General features: G+C 36.5%; 1 protein-coding gene across 4 annotated transcripts in view; it reads right to left on the bottom strand.

Moving 5' to 3' along the window:
* LOC117295309 (ras-specific guanine nucleotide-releasing factor 2-like) overlaps positions 1 to 20,740 on the bottom strand; it is a 95,669-nt gene that overhangs the window by 66,520 nt on the left and 8,409 nt on the right. The window lies entirely within an intron of this gene.

A 20,740-nucleotide genomic window follows, 5' to 3' on the forward strand; every position in this document is an offset into this window, starting at 1 on the left:
CGTTCATCATTTATACCTCACTTATCTTCACAAATGGGTCTGAGAACCGCTTTACAAACTGCTTTCATAGTTCAGGAAAGAAGATAACTAGATATTAATTTTGGTTTTTACCCATACACTGATGTGTGTTAGCACTGTATACTCAGTACCTTCCCGAGTCCTGTGAAAAAATATCACAGGCATGTTCCTCGGGTGGTATTTGAACCCACAACCCTTGCAATTCTAGAGCAGTGTCTTACCAACTAGACTACCGAGGTAGCGCAGAGATATAAGAGATGTTAGATTTGCTTCGAGGATAAAGAATATTAATTTTGGTTTTTACCCATAACTACAGAATATAAACATCCTACAGTACAAAAACAGAGGTTTTTTTGCAATTTCTTGATAATATGGTCATATCTTCTTGGGTACGAATGCGTACAACTTGTTGGCATTACTCTAGGTTGAACAAATAAAGATTGAGTTTTAGTTAGAGGTAGGATAAAAGATTAAAGACACTGGACACTTATGGTAACTGTCAAAGACCAGTCTTCTCACTTGGTGTATCTCAACTTATGCACAAAATAACAAACCTGTGAAAGTTTGAGCTCAATTGGTCGTCAAAGTTGTGAGATAACTATGAAAGAAAAAACCCTTGTCACACGAAGTTGTGTGCTTTCAGATGCTTGATTTTGAGGCCTCAAAATCTATTGCTGTGGTCTCCAAATCAAATTCGTGGAAAATTACTTCTTTCTCGAAAACTACGTCACTTCAGAGGGAGCCGTATCTCGCAAAGTTGTAACTATCAACCTCTCCCCATTACTCGTTACCAAGTAAGGTTTATGCTAATTTTGAGTAATTACCAATCGTGTCCACTGCCTTTAAAGATTTGATCTGATATAATAAAAGTTACTAAAAAAGTCACCAACCTTCTTACTTGGTGAGAAGCATTTTAGCTGTTGGTAGTTCAAGTATAAACTATTTTGAGAAAGGATTCCCTTTATAATTTGAATAAAAGTTCACCAAAAAATATTTGAGTCTGAAAAATCTTTAAAGACACTGGACACTATTGGTTATTGTCAAAGACAAGTCTTCTCACTTGGTGTATCTCAATATATGCATAAAATAACAAACCTGTGAACCAATTGGTCGTCGGAGTTGCGAGATAACTATGAAAGAAAAAAACACCCTTGTCACACGAAGTTGTGTGCTTTCAGATGCTTGATTTCGAGACCTCAAATTCTAAACTTGAGGTCTCAAAATCAAATTTGTGGAAAATTACTTCTTTCTCGAAAACTATGTCACTTCAGAGGGAGCTGTTTCTCACAATGTTTTATACTATCAACCTCTCCCATTACTCGTCACCATGTAAGGTTTCTTGCTAATAATGATTTTGAGTAATTACCAATAGTGTCCACTGCCTTTAATGCATGAAACTTTTCTCAGATTTCTGAAGGTTTCAGTTCGTTCTGGACTGTATAGCTACCAGATATGCGGTTGGTACCCTGCTGTCAGTGAGAGTCAGCTGGCTAAACATGGATGGTCCCAAGTTTGGGTAAAACTACTGTGAAAGTTTTTTTTTTCAGGAAGTAGACACTGTGTTCAGCTAAAACTTACACATGACTTTATTGTATCTTCCTTTATAGCTTTGCCTCTAAATCAGCATTACATTCTAACAATCTATGACCATACCTTTAAAAGTGCACAACTCTGCACTTTCTAGCAAGAAAAAGCAGAACAAAAACATTAAAATTTAATTCTTTGTCCCAAGTTGGTTGAGAGCACCGACTAGCTGCTAGTGAATAATTAAACTAGACACCTCCAGACTGATCCATCAAACGTGATGTCAGTTTTTTTCTTCTCATATATTTTTTTTTAAGTGCTAGGAGCAAGCCTTGATGCACAAGGTGGCATTGACAATCCCTTATGACATTTGGACAGTGTAGGCCTACATGTACATGTATAATTTACAGGGTGACCATGAATGATAAAAAAAAAAGGTATGTGGTCGGGCCAATCCTTTTAAAGGCACTGGACACCATTTTTAAATACTCAAAATAATTGTCAGCATAACAACTTATGGAGAGCTGTTGGTAGTATAAACAATGTGAGAAACAGTTTCCTCTGATGTAACATAGTTTTTGAGAAAGAGGTAACTTCTCGCTCAAATATTAAAAAACTTCAGGCCTCAAGTAAAAAGTAAAACAAATAAACAAATAACAAATCAAATACTTGTGATGTTTAATACTGATTAAAAAGAAGTTGAAAACACTGGTGATGAGATCTGCCCACTATGTGTTTTCTTTTTCAGGGGGGGGGGAGGAGCACATTCCGAATTATGTCTTTTTGATCTTCCTTTTGGAAGCTTGTAACTAAACCTCAAATGAAAATAATAATTACAAACAAAAAAGCAAGTTTAATCCATTCCTCTTGTCAAAGAACACTTAGTCAACATCTTAAAAATCTTCTGAAGCTTTGAAAAAAAAAAAATCCATAATTTTGACGAATGACAAAAACATCTTGGCCAGGCAACCATTCAACCATTCCTGTCAGAGTCCAAGGTTTGTATGATGAGTTAATACATTTGTAGGGTAATGACTATAGCATATTTGTAATGGATCTAATACCTATGTATGAAATTAATAATACGAGAGTCTTATATAGAGCATTGTATCTACCCAACAACGAACTCAAAGTGCTTGAGGACAGGAGAGGTGTCTCTAGCCATCAGGGTAGCTTGGTGGTCTATATCGTTGTACAGTACCCGCTGCCAAAACAGGATTCGAACTGCCACTAGCTACCGGGCATTCTAGTTGGTAAGACACTGCTTTAGAATTGCAAGGGTCGTGGGTTTGAATCCCTTCCGAGTAAAATGCCTGTGAAACTCGGGAAAGTACTGAGTATACAGTGCTAACACACATCGGTGTATGGGTAAAAACAAAAATGAATATTCTTTATCCCTGATGCAAATTTAACATCTATTACATCTGCATTTAGCAATGCAAAGGTCATGGGTTCGAATCCCACCCGGGTGATTTGCCTGCGTTTTCTTCACAGTATTTATACAGTGCTTACTAAATTATACTTTAAGACAGGTTTTGAAGCTTTTGACTTAAAGGCACTGGACACCTTTGGTAATTGTCAAAGACCAGTTTTCTTACGAGGTGGATCTCAACATGCATACTCAATTGGTCGTCGAAGTTGCGAGATGATAATGGAAGAATAAAAACCCTTGTCGCACTCCCCCCAACAGCCAACCTCTTAAATACAAACATTGGTTTAATGTCTATGAATTGCACAAATCAAGAATTGTGATTCAGTAACTATAAAATACTTATTCTAGTCATTGTGAAATCAGTGGTTAGCTTGGGGGAATCGAACCCACAACCTTGTCATCGCAAGCCCATAACTCCAACAACTCAAACTATTCAACAGCACAGTTTGTGAATTGTGGCACAACTGTGCACTGTTTGTGTTTTCACAGCGCGATATCACATGGCGGGATGGCCTGGTTAATCAATCATTTAAAACCAAAATCAATTACAAATACTGAAAGGTCAGGCAGGAGAACCTGCGACAATTTTGAAATAAAACCAAACTGAATCATACAGGTTTCAGTCAATTCCTCCACCAAGTGTCCAGACTCTGTCTGCTCCAATCTTCCGTTGATAGATCCCTACTGACAACCACGTCTACTGACAGCAATGTACTCCGAAGAGCCTGAGCTAGACAAGTGTCAATTAAGCTGGAGATTAATGGCTTAATCTCCACACTCAAGTGTAGTGCTAACAAGAGCCAGAGATTGTTGACTGACAGATCTATCTCATCATCCCAAACTGACTGTTTGCATTGATGATATTGATAGGGACAGTTATATACATAGGATTTGAAAACTCACATGGTGGATATCTTGAATGGTTCGGTCTAACACCATGTGCATGAAAATAATCCCTCTATGAGTTGGGGGTGAATCCCATGAAAAATGGTTAGATTCTTTTAATGGAGGAGGGACAGTTCTTTTCAGAACCATTGTTGATATGGATAGTGACAGTCATATACAGGGTTTGAAACTTAGCATTAGGGAAATCTCGAACCGTTCGGCCTAACACCATGTACATGGGTTGTGGTGAATCCACTGAAAAATTGTTAGATTCTTTTAATGGAGGAGGGACAGTTCTTTTCAGAACCATTGTTGATATGGATAGTGACAGTCATATACAGGGTTTGAAACTTAGCATTAGGGAAATCTCGAACCGTTCGGCCTAACACCATGTACATGGGTTGTGGTGAATCCACTGAAAAATTGTTAGATTCTTTTAATGGAGGAGGGAAAGTTCTTTTCAGAACCATTATTGATATGGATAGTGACAGTCATACACAGGGTTTGAAACCTCGCACGGTGGATATCTGGTACGTTTCGGTCTAAAACCATGTACGATGAGTTGTGGTGAATCCACTGAGAAATGGTTAGATTCTTTATAAGGCACTGGACACTTGGTAATTACTCAAAATAATTATTATACCGTTCTTGATTACGAGTAATGGGGAGAGGTTGATAGTATAAAACATTGTGAGAAACAGCTCCCTCTGAAGTGACGTAGTTTTCGAGAAAGTAATTTTCCACGATTTTGATTTCGAGACCTCAGATTTAGAATTTGATGTCTCGAAATTAAGCATCTGAAAGCACACAACTTTGTGTGACCATGGTGCGACAAGGTTTTTTTCTTCTTTCATTAATATCACGCAACTTCGGCGGCCGATTGAGCTCAAATATTCACAGGTTTGTTATTTTATGCATATGTTGAGATACACGAACTGTAAAGACTAGTCTTTGACAAATACCAATAGTGTCCAGTGTCTTTAAACTGGAAGACAGACAGTTCTGTTCAGAACCACAAGCTTTGGCTTTTCTGGTCATGCCCCCATTTCCAATTCTCCTCTTACTGTTCTTTGTTATTGTTATTTTGATTCTCTGTTGGAATGAAGCAGAAATGCACTAGCTGCTGAAGGAACTGCACAGACTTGGTCTTCAATGAATCACCCTGTCGCAATTACCACAATTGTGAGAGATCTTTGTACGAGTCTGACTTTGGTCATGAATCACAACTTCATGACTACATTTGTTTTGTAAAATTTTGAAAATTTTTACATATTGACAAAAATACAATCTCAGCGATTCCATAAACAATGTAATCCGAGGAAACTTCAAAACAAATAACACCCAGTTGTGTAACAAAATTGTTATGAATGTTGCAATCCCTCACGTGATCCCCCTTTTTCCAAATTTATCATTCTCTCTAACTCTTTCAGGACGAGAAAATCTCTCTGACCCCTGAAATATCAGATGATGATGACTCCGATTAAAGGTGACGGCAGTAGGGAAATGGAAAAAAGCACCACTGGCTGCCTAACGGCGGGCAGACACTGTCAATGTTACATGTATGCAACCTCTACAGATCAGAAGGATAACATGTGACTCTACGGGGGCAAAAGATTTCTCAAATCACACCCCCCCCCCTCCCCACACACACACACGCACACACACAAGAGCCACTGGCTGCCTAACAGAGTACACTGTCAATGTGTACATGTATGCAACCCCTACAGATCAGCAGGATTACTTGTGACACTAAGGGGCCAATAGATTTCTCAAATCACCCCCCCCCCTCCACTCCCCTGCAAACGTCCCTTGACTCTTGCAAACCCTCGTCCCATGGCCAACTGATCTGATCACTTGCGACGGCCAACAGGCAAATTCACAGTCCAAATTAGGAATGTACACATCAGACATGTCGTACTTGTGGACCAGACTGTGGTTCAAAGGAAGTTAAAAACTGAAAAAACAGTTAAAATTTACTTGAGACTTTTACTTCAGATAAGCCATGATTGTTGACATTAACAACAGCGTAGATGAACTTGTATTTATGAACATCATTCTTTGAATCTTTTTTTAAATCTCACTGAGACAAAACGTTATTTTTGTGTTTTATTTTACTCATTTCTTTTAAAACTACAGCACCTCTGTAAGTAATATTTTAATGGAAGTGTTCTACCATCGTTATCTTTAAACCGTGTTTAACGTAAATCTGTGGACATTTGTGTTTCGTGTCGTACAAAAAGTCTTGATCCAAACCCTTAAAAGTCAACCGACACAAACTGCAAGGTGCATTCTGTAATTTATAACTACTCTGCGAAACTCGTTGCACCATGCTCGTCTCAACTCAATTTTACCTTGTACTTGAATGACCTAAGGTTTTTTCCCAGGTCTTAGTACAGTACGTGTGTAAATTCAATGCATCACTCTTTTATATGCAGTCGCCCCTAGCGGCTGCAACCACTGCTCATCATCTGAAACGGCAGTCTCCTCTCCCCCCACAAAAAAAAGGATGAGGTTAGTGTATCTAGGGTGGTTGCCATGGCACAGGTTGATGAGGTTTGTGAGTTCTGTCAATCTTGAGGTATCTCAGGGGAGGGATAGTTGAGTGTATGTATAGGCCCAGACTCGACGGACGGCTTCGTGTTTAATGCACAACGGTTTCCTCACTAAATCAAATCCACACAAGGTGATTGCGACCAGCAATTACATGATAAGGAAAAGTGATCTTTGCACAAATTTTATGTTGAATATATTTTATCGGGGATGACAAATATTATTTGGTTTAACCCTTCCACCGACTTAAGTGCAAAGCACTGTACACTCAGCACTTTCCCCAATACCTGCAAAGTGGAATCTATAGGCATATGTTACTCCGATGGGAAAAGGTTATGTGCTGTTTTGAAACCACAACTTTTCTACTAAATTTTCAGGACACAGCCTACATGTTTTGTATAATTTACATGAAAGCACAGTTTGATACACAAATAATTTAAAATAAACTGTTAATTGACTTTCTCTATTAAAGCCATTGGACACTTTCGGTAAACAGTATTGTCCAAAGGCCCTCACTTCGTGTATCACAACTGATATAAAAAATAACAAACCTGTGAAAATTTAGGCTCAATCGGTCATCGGAGTTGGGAGAAAATAACGGGGAAAACCCACCCTTGTTTCCGCACGTTTCGCCGTGTCATGACATGTGTTCAACAAAATCTGTAATTCTTGACAACGAGAATTGATAATTGTTTTAATGTTTTCTCAAAAATTAAAGCAGTTCATGGAATAGTATTTCAAGAGAAGTCTTTCACCATTACCTTCTGTAAACCCTGTAAGTTATTTGTAAATCTGTGAAGTTTTGGGGTTTTTTTTGTGCCGAAAGTGTATAATGGTTTTAAAAAGGCCCTTTTGACATTATAGATTTATTGGACCATTACTACCTACAGGTGAAGAAACCATTTAAAACAGTTTATAGAATCCAGCATGAAAGAAAAAGTGGGGGACAATTTTATCTTCTGACCTACATGTTCGGTCTTATAAACTTTAAAAAAAATAATTGCTGATTTTCTTGAGGGTGACAAACAAAATTTGTGAATTAGATTAAATTGGTGGATTATTGACTATTGTATGACCCAACCTTAAAGGCTAAACAATGCCCCCAAAAAACTATTATTATTAATATTGTCATTTATTTGGCAATTCACATACAAAATAAAAATTACTAATAATTTGGACGAAAAGGATAAACCTCTTAAAAACATTAAATATATAAATACATAGGGGGGCCTACATGATCGGGAATTGAAAAAGAGTAAAAATTGTGGATATATACATGTATGGCTGTATGGTTTTTACAACATCTCACATAAATACAAGAATTAAATGTTTGGGCCTATTTCAAAGAACCCTGAACCAGCAGAGAAAACAGTTAAAATAAAATGTTATTTTTGCATCGCAGTTAAAGAAAAGATTGCTGCACAAGTCAAAATATCCGCTTCTGTTGCATTAAAATAGTCATGGAGTAGCAGAAAACACAACTCGGCGTCAAATTAACTGACTGAAGCATCTTCAATGCAAATTGATGATAAAGTAAGACGTGCAGTCAAACACTCTGGATTTCCCAACGCACAGAGCATTCATCAACTAATGGAATGGATGAGCTGATCAGACATAAATTCTAAACATCAGGTACATGTACCGCTGCCATTTCTTATAAGTTAATGCATCTATGTCCTTGCTACTGTGCTGTGTACGTGTCTAAAAAGGGCACGGGTTAATTTTTCAACCAATTTTGCACACTTTGAGTAAAAGTACTGCAGCCGAGAATTGGAGACCGTATTCCTTGTAAAATAGCAAGAAGTACATTTCTCATGTACCCAGAATACTGTCAGTTTTTCTGCAAATTTTGGGTTAAAGATCTTTGTTTTAAAGGAAGTGAACACTATTGGTAATTACTCAAAATATTTATTTATAGCATAAAACCTTTTTTGGTAACGAGTAATGGGGAGAGGTTGAAGGTATAAAACATTGTGAGAAACAATCAGTCATGAAAGTCAAAAGGCAATAGTAAAAGTACCAATCACTGTTTTCACTGTTTTCAAACATCAGATCTGAAAGTCACTGTTGAATTATTTTTAATAAAGCGATTGTATCAACTTGTTTACCAAGACAATTTAAGCAGTTTCAAATTTAATATCTCTAAGATGACAGGATGACACTGAAATATCAATCATAGCAATAGGATGCAATGACAACTTACACAAATTCCATGGATTAAAAAAAAATTCATCACATTTTAAAAAGATTTTGGATAATCTCTGAAGCTCTACCCTGTGTAAAAATCGTTTGTCTCAAAGAAAAAACCCAACAACAACACACAATTATGTCTTCCAGATTCCTCATTGTACATGTATGATCCATGAATAATAACGAATAGAGTACAGGCCTGTACACGCAGCCCCGGAAGAAATTACAATATTGTTTTGTCGGGAAGAAAAATTTAGGGATCAGATGATTGGTGAAATGAAGCAAACAAACTAATGACACCAGTCGTTGTTTGTGTTATGACGTCAATAAAACAAACCCTGGATGAAAACAGGATGCAGGTCTTATAAGAAGAAGAATTAAAAGCAGGGGATTTAAAGAAGAACCAATCTAATAAATGTATTTAAAAAAAAAAAAGTGAGTACTTTAGACTTAGTGTTGCGTCTGTGTATACGGGTGTAAATCAAAGTATTTATTGTTTTAAAGCTACAGGCTTAGTTGGTTGAATTGGATACAAAATCCTGAGAAGTAATGTAATGTGCTCTACAAAAATTAGTCACAAGGGGGACAATTGACTTATTGGGTTTTATACATGGCTGAAAAAGAGCATACAACAAGCTTCATTTGGACATATCTTACACACTTGTATGATGTTTGGTTCAAAAGTTATGACCTTTTAAAAAATAGATTATGTCATAGTTTGAAGAAAGAAAAAAACCTTACTGGGGAAACAGCCCGTTTCATGAGAACTTCAACTATTGATGTCTAGGGAGGGTATGAACAAAATGTACATGTTTTACTCACCTTTATCGATCATAAATAAAGTTTTTTTTCCTTCAGAAAATGTGAAAATATAGACCCTAAAGAAGCATAAAACCACATTAAAAAAAAAAAAAAAATAATGTTCCCATCACTCCACAGCCCTATACTGGAAAGTGGGTTGTGCGACAAGTGACTCATTTTTGTCGAGCCTGGCAAATATTACCATCCGTATTAGCAAACATCGTGTCCTGGGCCAACAAGGGTAAAAAGTAGCTGAATACTAAGCAAGTTTGTGTCTGCTTACTTTTAAAAGCCCGAAAGATTTGCTCATATGATTATGAAGGACACAAGGTCAAGACCAGGGCTTGAACCCCCACTCTCTGCCGATCAGAAATACTGGAGCTTCAGTGTGCTTGTTCAGTGTCCAGTGTGCTTGACCGCTCGGCCATGACACTCAGATGAACAGATAGTATGGAATGTAAACTACAGTTAACTTACACAAAACCTAATTTTAATTGTCATGAAAAACAGAAACAAGGGTATCTCTTCATCAAATGAGGAAGACAAACACAAAAAAATACTCAAACAATTTTGTTTTCATCAACAGGATAGTAAGTCTCACAATCTGAACAGGAACCGTGACACATGCGGAAAATAACATATTTAGCTTTGGCTTTGAAACAACAAACTCTTTCTTTGAATGTAATCTAACATGACAATATTGTTAGAATCAGGTTTGGATAAATGATGACATAATTGCACTTGATGGGGGATCAAAGTCAATTACCTTTGTCTGAGGTTGATGAGTTTAGATCATGTAAGTGCAGGGCCCAATTGCATAAAACATGTAAGCAGCCATTTTGTGCTTACAAAGCGTCCCCTAGCAGAATTTCTATTTAAGCTGTTTACCGTAAGCAAGGGTACATGTTGGGCTTGCCAGCGGGAAGCACTCGAGTGGTGTACGTTGTAACAAAGCAACATGGTGAAGATGCATACCTACCTAGAAATTTTCTGCTAACTGAGAAGTTGTGAAATACTTTATACTTTACACATACTTTTTTACTACTATCAGCACAAAAATTTGCTTACCATTTAAAAGCTTTATGAAGTTGGGCCCAGGACTGAAGTCAAACTCAACAATTAAAAAATGAGCTGAATAAACAGAGATCATATATGTTGCGGAACAGTAGAACAAAAAATGACTATTCTAGTTCAAATTGGAATTCCCCACCTTTTTTTTCCCCAACCTCTTTTTTTATTATAGAGTTGCTTCCCTTTAAAGCTACCTTTGAAGGGGAAGTTTACACAATATCATATACATGTACATTCGTTTGTAAAAACTGTTGCTGTTTCAGTTATTTTTTTAAAGGCAAAAATTAACCTTTAGTTTTTTAAATACAGTTTTAGTGCTGGGCGCTGATTGGTGTTTATCCTTCATTAAAGATTACGTTAAAAATTCAACATTTTTGTTTTGTGAACAATAAGCAGAGAATTCTTTTAAAGCTGTTGGACACTTTCGGTAAACAGTATTGTCCAAGGCCCACACTTCCTGTATCACAACTAAAATACCAAACCTGTGAAAATTTAGGCTCAATTGGTCATCGGAGTCGGGAAACATAACGGGAAAACCCACCCCTGTTTTCGCACGTTTCGCCGTGTCATGACATGTGTTTAAAATAAATCCGTAATTCTTGAAATCGAGAATTGATATTGTTTTAATGCTTTCTCAAAAAGTAAAGCATTTCATGGAATAATATTTCAAGAGAAGTCTTTCACCATTACCTTCTGTTAACCCTGTAAGTTATTTGTAAATCTGTGAAAAAAAAATATTCTGTTCCATAAGTGTCCAATGGCTTTAAAGGAACTTAACAGAATTGGTAAGAAACAAAAATTGTGAAGATCACAGATTTACATAAAACTTACACGGTCTAATGATGATGATAGCAGAAAACATCCCTTTAAATATTTCTGTCTGAAATTTCATATTTGCTGAGAAATAAAATTAATAATCTAATTTCGCGTTTGGAGTTAATCGCTCAGTAAGCGTTTTTATTCATTTTTGTTTGGCATCGATGCAATGCAAAATTTGTAATCGGTTTTTCAGTATTCTCTCGAGACCCAGATGGTCGATCAAAACTTCTACAGGTTTGTCAGTTTATGTTTATGATGGATTACATAAAGTGCTTAGCAAAAACCAATTCTGTAATCTTCCTTTAAAATGGCATATTCAGGTTTCTTTTTGAGGGATACACATACTCAGATAAAAAAAAATTAAAAATTCTAACCTTAACCATAAGCACTACCGCTGTTGAATAGAATAAACTATTATAAGAACGAATTCCCTTTGAAGTAATATGGTTTGGATAATTATTCCCTCTTAATTATTTGCACACATTGCACAAAGCCCTTCAGATATTGTAACTGTATGACCACTTGAACAAATGTTCCAATACTGTGAACAAAATAATTACTTGTTGTCTGTATCGTAAGGCTTAATAATAATATGTTCCACTTAACAATTGTCCTCAATAGCATAGCAAATGGCTAAAAAAAATGTAACTCACTTGATACTCCAAAATGAAAATTTTCCAATAAATATTAGCATTTCAGTGCACAAAAACCTGTTCAAGCCAAAATGATTTTCTATGTAAAATAGCTGTATGAAACCACTTCCTACAGTATGTTCAATTTAAAATAGTTACCAATCAATCATGCGGTATAATTATACTGGGTCCAAAGTACAGATTGGGAAAAAATTTTTCACAGCACTTAACAATGACTGACTGTTTACTTAAATATTGCAAATTGTTTTAGTGCCATTGCACATGTGAGTATACAATTTCATAAATGATAATAATAATAATAAAGAATGGTGTGTTTGGCCTTATTTGTGGTGCAATTGTAGGCTTTTTACAGCACAGAGTGGTTAAACACTAGGCATGACTAATTAAAATTATTGGGGAGGGGATGGGGGCTGGACAAAAGAACATTTTTTTTTTCAGGCACGTCAATCCGGAGGTCACAGGTTCTGGTCCCGCTCTTTGGTAAATTTTTCAGTGTTCAAACTGAAATTGGTTACAAATCAACCTCTCAGTTTCCCTGGCAGTTTATTACTTGATAACGATATTTGAAATAATAAAATTGCATCTTCTTTTAAAAGGTGATTCCTTTGCTGTCGCTTCGCAGGTTGTATTGTAAACTCAAGTGTGATCTCTGGCTATTCATTGTACTACAGCTACGTGGCTTCTGACTGGCACCCACACAACAAAGATATTGACAACATATATAATAGCTCGACCCCCAACATTAGGGTTAAATCACTCATTTATTAGAGCACCAGCACATGAACCCAGAGGCCAGGGTCAAGTCCTACTCAATAGTCCATTCATCTTTGCTCCACCCCAAATTATTTATTTTTGTTCTGTTACATTGTACATGTAGATATTATGTAAACATGAGGACCTCTCAACACACTGTACAGACACACTGCACGCTAATTAATTTGCTCCACGAAAATAAGCGACTTGTGACCCAGAAACTGCGTGAACTTGTTCAATAATTGAGATAACCACCTGCTCTTTAGGTCTGGAATGATTTAATTCTAAATCAGCTTATAAATAGCTTGATTCCTTCCTCCACATCCCGTACCTGTCCTGTACCCTTTTGTCTAATCCCGCTCCTCTAGTTACCCTGTATTTAAGTTACCTTTTTTGAAGTCTTATTATCCTTTGTTTTAATTGTATGTATTTGTTTTTGACACTGGCCGAATAAATAATAATAATAATAATAATAATAATAATAATAATAATAATAATAATAATAATAATAATAATAATAATAATAATAATAATAATAATAATAATAATAATAATAATAATAATAATAATAATAATAATAATAATAATAATAATAATAATAATAATAATAATAATAATAATAATAATCACCGCTCTCTCCATATCAATGTAGGGCAGCCTTAGGCCAAATAAAACAAATGAAAATGTGTTTAGTGACTGCCTTTTTAAAATTTAAAGGCAATGGACACTATTGGTTATTACTCAAAATCAAAATAATTATTGTCATAAAACCTTTCTTGATTATGAGTAATGGGGAGAGATTGGTAGTATAAAACATTGTGCGAAACAGCTCCCTCTGAAGTGACATAGTTTTCGAGAAAGAAGTAATTTTCCACAAATTTGATTTCGAGACCTCAAGTTTAGTATTTGAGGTCTCGAAATCAAGCATCTGAAAGCACACAACTTCGTGTGACCATGGTGCAACAAGGGTGTTTTTTTCTTTCATTAATATCTCAATGACCGATTGAGCTCAAATTTTCACAGGTTTATTATTCCATGCACATGTTGAGATACACCAACTGTGAAGACTAGTTTTTGACAATTACCAATAGTGTCCACTGTCTTTAAGGAGGGCCTTCACATACATTCAAGAAAGAGGGTTTTTTTTTCAAGGAAAACTGTACCTCACAGAGGCCATAAACCAACATTGACCCCTGGTGTAATGTTTGCCTTGGTGGTCCTTTTTCAGAATCTGAATCTGACTTCCTTATTTACAAACGGAGTTGCCCTTTACTCAGGGAAATTAAACGGAGTTACCCTTTACTCATGGAAAACTAAACGGAGTTGCCCTTTACTTAGGGAAAACTACAGTCAAGTCCTTTCAAATTAAACAATGATTTCCAAAAACTGAAAAAGAGAGCACATGTTTGAACTGAAGTCAGGGAAAACCTTCTCCAATGATGCTTTCGTACTGCGATAGCTTCAAGCTATTCAAACCAGTTCAAATCAAGCAAAAAGGGTCGTTTGTCGATCCACGTCATTTAAATTTGTACCACCTTTGGTTGAAAAGTTGTGAAAGTAGAAGAACCAAGAGGGGCGAGAGAATGAAACTGAGAAAAAAGGGGTTCAAAGTTGAGTTTATTATAAAACATAATTCACCACATTTTCTTTAAAGCAATCGCACAACAGCGGTTAACAGTATTGTCCAAAGGCCCACACTTCGTGTATCACAATTATATATAAAATAACAAACCTGTGAAAATTTAGGCTCAATCGGTCATCGGAGTCGGGAGAAAATAACGGGAAAACCAACCCTTGTTTACGCACGTAAAAAATAAATCCGTTATTCTCGATATCGAGAATTGATAATTGTTTGAAAGTTTTCTCAAAAAGTAAAGCATTTCATGGAATAATATTTCAAGGGAAGTCTTTCACCATTACCTTCTGTAAACCCTGTAAGTTATTTGTAAATCGGTGAACTTTTAATTTTTGTTCTGTTCAGAAAGTGTCCAATGGCTTTAAATGCTAACTTTAATCCATTCTTGCTGTTTCAGCATCGGGAAGGAAGTTGCCATTATAAAATAAGATGTATTTTGGCATTTAGGCCTAATATAAAAATAAAAAAAATAAAATAAAATCTTTTGCTTGTTTTTGCTTGATTGCATCTCATACACTTTTTTATTTATTGAAAGCCAACTGTGGTTAACTCCTACTAACAGGTATGAGAAAATAGGGGGGAAAAAAAACCCAACACATAATTTTGTTTTTGATAAAATAAATATTTTGATAAAACTAATAAAACCAAACAAAGATATTGACAAAATAGGGACACCGCCAATATAGGGCTAGATAGCTCAGTTGGTAGAGCGCCAGCACGTTAATCCGGAGGTCGTTGGTTCGAATCCCACTCTAGTCAATTCTTTGTTTAACCCCAAAAAAACAAATTACATATTATTTCGTTTGCCATCTACACGCAGTTATTAAGATAACAATGCGCAAATGAATGTTTTTGTACTTAACTGATCAAAATTAAAAATCCCCCAAATTATCTCTGTACCCCTTCTGGTTCCTTGTACCCCTTCCTTTCCCCCAAGAAGAAGAAACAGAGGAAGAAAACGCCAAATGTAAATGCCAATTGCCATATGACGTCAAGGCTGTATCCTATCTCGAAGTCTCCAGTTTTACTATCTGATCAAAATCTCTCTTTACTCTTAAACTCTATAGTCTATCCCAAAACACCCTTCGGGCAGTCATGCTAAAAATACAGTTTACCGGTTCATTTGTAAACAGACAGCATATTCACTGCTTGATTATATTCATAATAAATGCAAAATATGAGACAGTTATTTTACAGGGGCGAAAAAACCCCACTAAATTTGCTCAACCAAAACAGAAGAGTCTGGCATTCTCAACAAAGCATCTGGGTTTGGTAAATTCAAACGGACAACGATTTCATTAACTCAATATACACTGTGCTGGAATTTTGATATTATTTTATTGATCAATATTGAAGCCCAATAATATTGACTAAATTGTGAAGTGTCCGTGATCCATCATATTGTACATGTATACTGGAAAAAAAAAGGGGAAAAGGGTCTCGTATTGCTTTGGAATTTGCATAATGCAGATCTCAAGTGAGGTAGACATGAGGTGTGAAATTCGCTGCACAATGCGCCAGAGTATTTTCAGCGAGTGTGAAATTCAAACAGGGAGAATCAATGCATAAATTTTGAGTGATGGTGAAGTAGACACATTGTCTGGAAAAGAATATCTGTTGGTTGTTGCTGATGTTGTTTTTATTTCTGCATGTTGATACCTGTTGTCTATTTACAACTTGCTTGTCCTCTCCAGTTATAATTTTTTTTGGTGACACAGGCAATTTTTTTAATGCCTTCAGATATGCCTATTTTATTTTTTTCCCTCTTTATTTGATACTCAAAAATTTACCCCGCATACACGTTACCTTGCCTCAAATCCTTTGTGTGTTACCATGGAAGCAGATTTGTTGTCTTCAACCAGTATCCAAACACATGCAAGAATAACAAATTATGTGAAAATGTGGACTCAATTGGTCATTAAAGTTGCAGGAGAATGATGACAGAAAAAAACACCCTTGTTGCACAAATTTGTGTGCTTAAAAATTTTATAATTTGAGTGAGAAATTACCTCATCCAATTCTCAAAAACAAACCACTTTACTTCAGAGGGAGCTGTCTCTCACAATCCTTTATACTATCAACAACTCTCCATTGCTCGTTACTAAGTAATTTTGTTTAGCTAACAATTTATTCTGAGTAATTACCAATTTATTTTGAGAAGTGTCCAGTGCCTTTAAGTGTGAAGAGACTGAGGGAGACTGGATATCTTTGCTCGTGGCAATCACACCATGTAAGAGGATAACGAGGAGGAAACATACAGTTGGCGACAGTAATTAATGAAGACCGGTGTGTATGTTGGTACAAGTGATTCTTTGCACTCATTAAGTGGTGGCAACCTGTTCGCATGCATAACTACGCATACAGACAGAGACATCCTAACTGTCTAATGAAGCTGATACACTGCATATTTTCAGAATCTGCGTAAGCCATTGGTGTGATTTAACAGCTAGGTAAATAATACTGAAAAATAAGTAGCAGGTTAGGGTCTTCTTTGGTCTGATGGATGAAGGCCCACCTGACCCGTCTTTTAAATATCCTGGCGACGATTAAAATCATTTGAAAAGAATATATGGGCTGGACAATTTATGCAAGCTTAAACAATACAAGAAAACAGTGAGAAAAAACCCCAGACCTTTAAAGGAACACGTTGCCTTGGATCGGACGAGTTGGTTTATAAAATGCATTTTTAACTGCTTTTTTTATAAAATGCATAATGGTTGGAAAGATGGTTTAAAAGTAGAATACAATGATCCACACAAATTTGCCTCGAAATTGCGTGGTTTTCCTTTTACTGTGTGAACTAACACGGTCGGCCATTTATGGAAAATTTGACTCCCATAAATGGCCGACCATGTTAGTCGTCGAGGTGCAATTTCAAGGCATGTTTGTGTGGATCATTGTATTCTACTTTTACAACTTCTTTCTACCCATATGCATTTTATAAAAAACTGTTAAAAACACTTTTAAAAGACCAACTTGACCGATCCAAGGCAACGTGTTCCTTTAACAACCTTAAATCCTTCAAAATAAAATTACAGGACTTTGACTCAGGACCGTAAAAAGAACATACTCTGTGTTTTTAGATCAAACAAACCAAATAGTTAAATGGAATTGTATATGATTGGTAGTCACTCATAAAATTAATGGCAATAAAAAGCTGACTTGAATAGAAGCCTATGGCTCTTTTCGATAGTACAAAGCATTCAAATCATTTACAAATGATATCATTCAAACCATTATGTGGTTATAGAAAAATACAACTCTATTCCCAAAAATTTGAATCAAAAAAAATTAACGACTCTCAGAATGTGTATTCCATTTTTGAGTTCTTCTGTCCTGTGTGGACATTGCTCCGGATATATTCGGCGATACAGTTTGTACCTCAAAAATGCAGTCCATCTTTTGTTGTGAAATTTTCAGAGGTTAATTTAATTGTATATTTATATCCCGGAATAAAACAACCAAACGATTCCAATTTACCTTGAGGTATATTTTCCCTTTAAAAGCAGACAATTTTGCAGTTCCACCCTCAGCTGCATTTGTTTGCTGTACCTGCTCATAGTTTGTCATCCAGGGACCTCATAACCGTCCCAGGCAATACATGTCCAAACATTGACAGCACGATCTATCCCCACGACCCAAGTGGGACTTGAACCCTGTGGTCCCCATCTAGCACGGTGATTGTCAAGTGGTAGATCTGCACCCCTATTGATCCCTGTCACATGTACACACACTGTGTGACGGCTGTATAGCTATTAAACAGTTTCCCCTCGCTCACTTTGTATGCAATTTACAAACATCGCTGCAATGCACTGTCACACTGTCAACCAGCTTCCAAAACAGTTTCATGGAAGGTACATGTATGCAGGTAGGGGAGCCGAAACTAGAATTTTAGGGGAGGGGGGCACTAGTTAGTGCACCATTTTTTTTTTTTTTTTTGGGGGGGGGGGGTTCGGCTTTCTGGCCAGGTTTCTGTTTGCATTTCTCTTTCACCATCGCTGCCATGCACAGTGCACACAGTTAACAGACTTCCTATAGTAGGTAACAGCGAAGGAACTAAGGTTAAATTTTAGGGGGGGGGGGCACAAGTGTGGTGGCCTGTCATGCCAATTTTCCGTTTGCATTTCCCACTCAAATTTAAAAAAAGATGTCCACCCCCCCCAAAAAATGTGTAATTCAGTTGATTCAGTCCATTTAGTGCTGTTATCCTGTTTTGTTTTGTAGTGTTGTACTGGGCACATCCACTACACGCCCCTCGGCTTTTAGGATGATGCCTCCATGTGAATGTGGAAATAAATGTTATATTATTGATTCATGAAATAGGGTTAAACAAAAATTATTGTAAGAACAAAGGGCTGGTATTTTGGGGGAAAAAAACACAGGACTGCACTGTGCTTGAAGCTAAAAATGTTTACTGGGCCAGAATTGTTTTGAAAGACCAAAATTAGAATGACACAGTTTTAAAACGTATAGACTGTTTTTGTTTGAACAAGCTCTCTGACATACATGTAGGAAGATTTATCTAATCTTTCATATTGAACGAGATAATATCAGACTTAGAGTCAATACTTGAACATCATTTATTGCTGTTGAAGGCTGTTGAAGATATTACACATTGAGGTATTTTTAATATTCAATTGAAAAACACAATGACCATTGGGCTTGTCCCATCATAAGTTGAATGGCCCGATGCTGAAATCTCTAGCTACAACAGCCTTCGGTCCAGTCTTAACATCAAGCCTTAGAACGCAGAAAACCTCCTAATTACGATCCAAAACTAATATGGGTTGCATATAGGCCTGGGCGAATAATTCGAATATCCGGTTAATGGCGAATAGGTTTTCCTATCCGTATCTGCAAGGGGCGCGAATACCTAATAAACCGGATAGTCCTGTAATTACAACCAAGTAACCGGATATTCCTATTATCCGCGATTGTCGGGGCGACAACTGATAGGAATGTTTGGTCTGAACCCTTTTGAAACTTCTATTAAGACAGCATAAAACAGCATAAATTAAGTATTTAACTATGCTCACCTCCGTGAAGAGTTAAAACAATGACATTTCTGACATAATTTGTTCAAAGATGACGAAAGTTTTCCTTCACGTACAGTCAATCACGATCAAAAGAAAAAGCATATCGCCAAATTTAAATTAGATTTGGTTATTTTTATGACACTGTCTATAACTAATATCAATCCGCCCATAAGATCTCATTCACAAACGAACAGCGCCTTTTTTTTAATAGCGCCCTCTAGCGGTGGGAAAAAATATTTGAATATCTCGTTAATTTCGGATAGTTGGCCAGCGGTCAACCGAACACCAAATTTCACTATTCGCCTAGCACTAGTTGCATAAAGTCAGAGAGGTAACGAAGGCGATACCTCCATGCCCCCTGGTCATTGCCTTGGTGCCCTTGAAATGCTCCTGTAGAAATTTACAATTTCCTCATAGGGTGCCCTTTACCAAGGAGAAAATGCCTTGGTGCCCTTGCCCTTTCAAAAACGAAGCATACAGGCCTGCAACTAAAGTGGCATCCGCTTTATGATTGGTGAACTACGTGTGCCATATCGTCCAGTAATAACTCTCTGGAACTAAGGGTGCCCTTTACCAAGGAAAAAAAACCTTGCCCTTTCAAAAACAAAGCATACAGGCCTGAAAGTGGCATCCGCAAGGAAGAGTAAGCCCAAACTCGTAAATTTCCGGTGGAATTCAGAGAGTAATATTTTATGATTGGTGAACTACGTGTGCAATATTGTACCAGTAACTCTCTCGAATTGACTGTATCACTCGCCCGATTGACTGCATAAATACAGTCGCTGTAATTCACCTTGTACAATTTGACCTCTCCAATCTGCATGATTATGTAAAATCACCAGTCTACTCAATTGCACTACATCACGGGTACATGCCCTTCATAATGATTACCTTTTTTGTTTTATTATTCATAACCATATATTGATGTGTATTGATGTCAACTTGAACTCCGTCTCAAATGCAATTAAGTCAGTATTGCACCAGCATGTAAAGTCAAGAATGAGCTCGATTAAAGGGCAATATATAAAGTTACCTATTTTTTTGGGGGGTATTTTTTACGTCATGACTTCTTCATAAAAAAAAACCATTGAAACATTCTACATACTGTTCTCACTGGGGTTGCTTGTTTTGAAACAGATGAGTTTGATTTGAAAAAAATTGTACTCATTTATTGGAGTTAAAACAGCACGCAAAGTAAAATAATTACTACCCTATATGCAATGTAGTTTAGAATACAGACATTTTTAAAAAATTCTAATTTTTTTTACATTGGCTGTAAACTAACTCATGAATATATTCATTCCACATCCATAATAAGCTGATTTTGAGTTGTAACTTAGTTTTAGACAAAGTCTCTGATAGGGTCAAAACA

The sequence above is a fragment of the Asterias rubens genome, chromosome 10, assembly GCF_902459465.1.
Source record: "Asterias rubens chromosome 10, eAstRub1.3, whole genome shotgun sequence".
In the NCBI taxonomy this organism is placed as follows: domain Eukaryota; kingdom Metazoa; phylum Echinodermata; class Asteroidea; order Forcipulatida; family Asteriidae; genus Asterias; species Asterias rubens.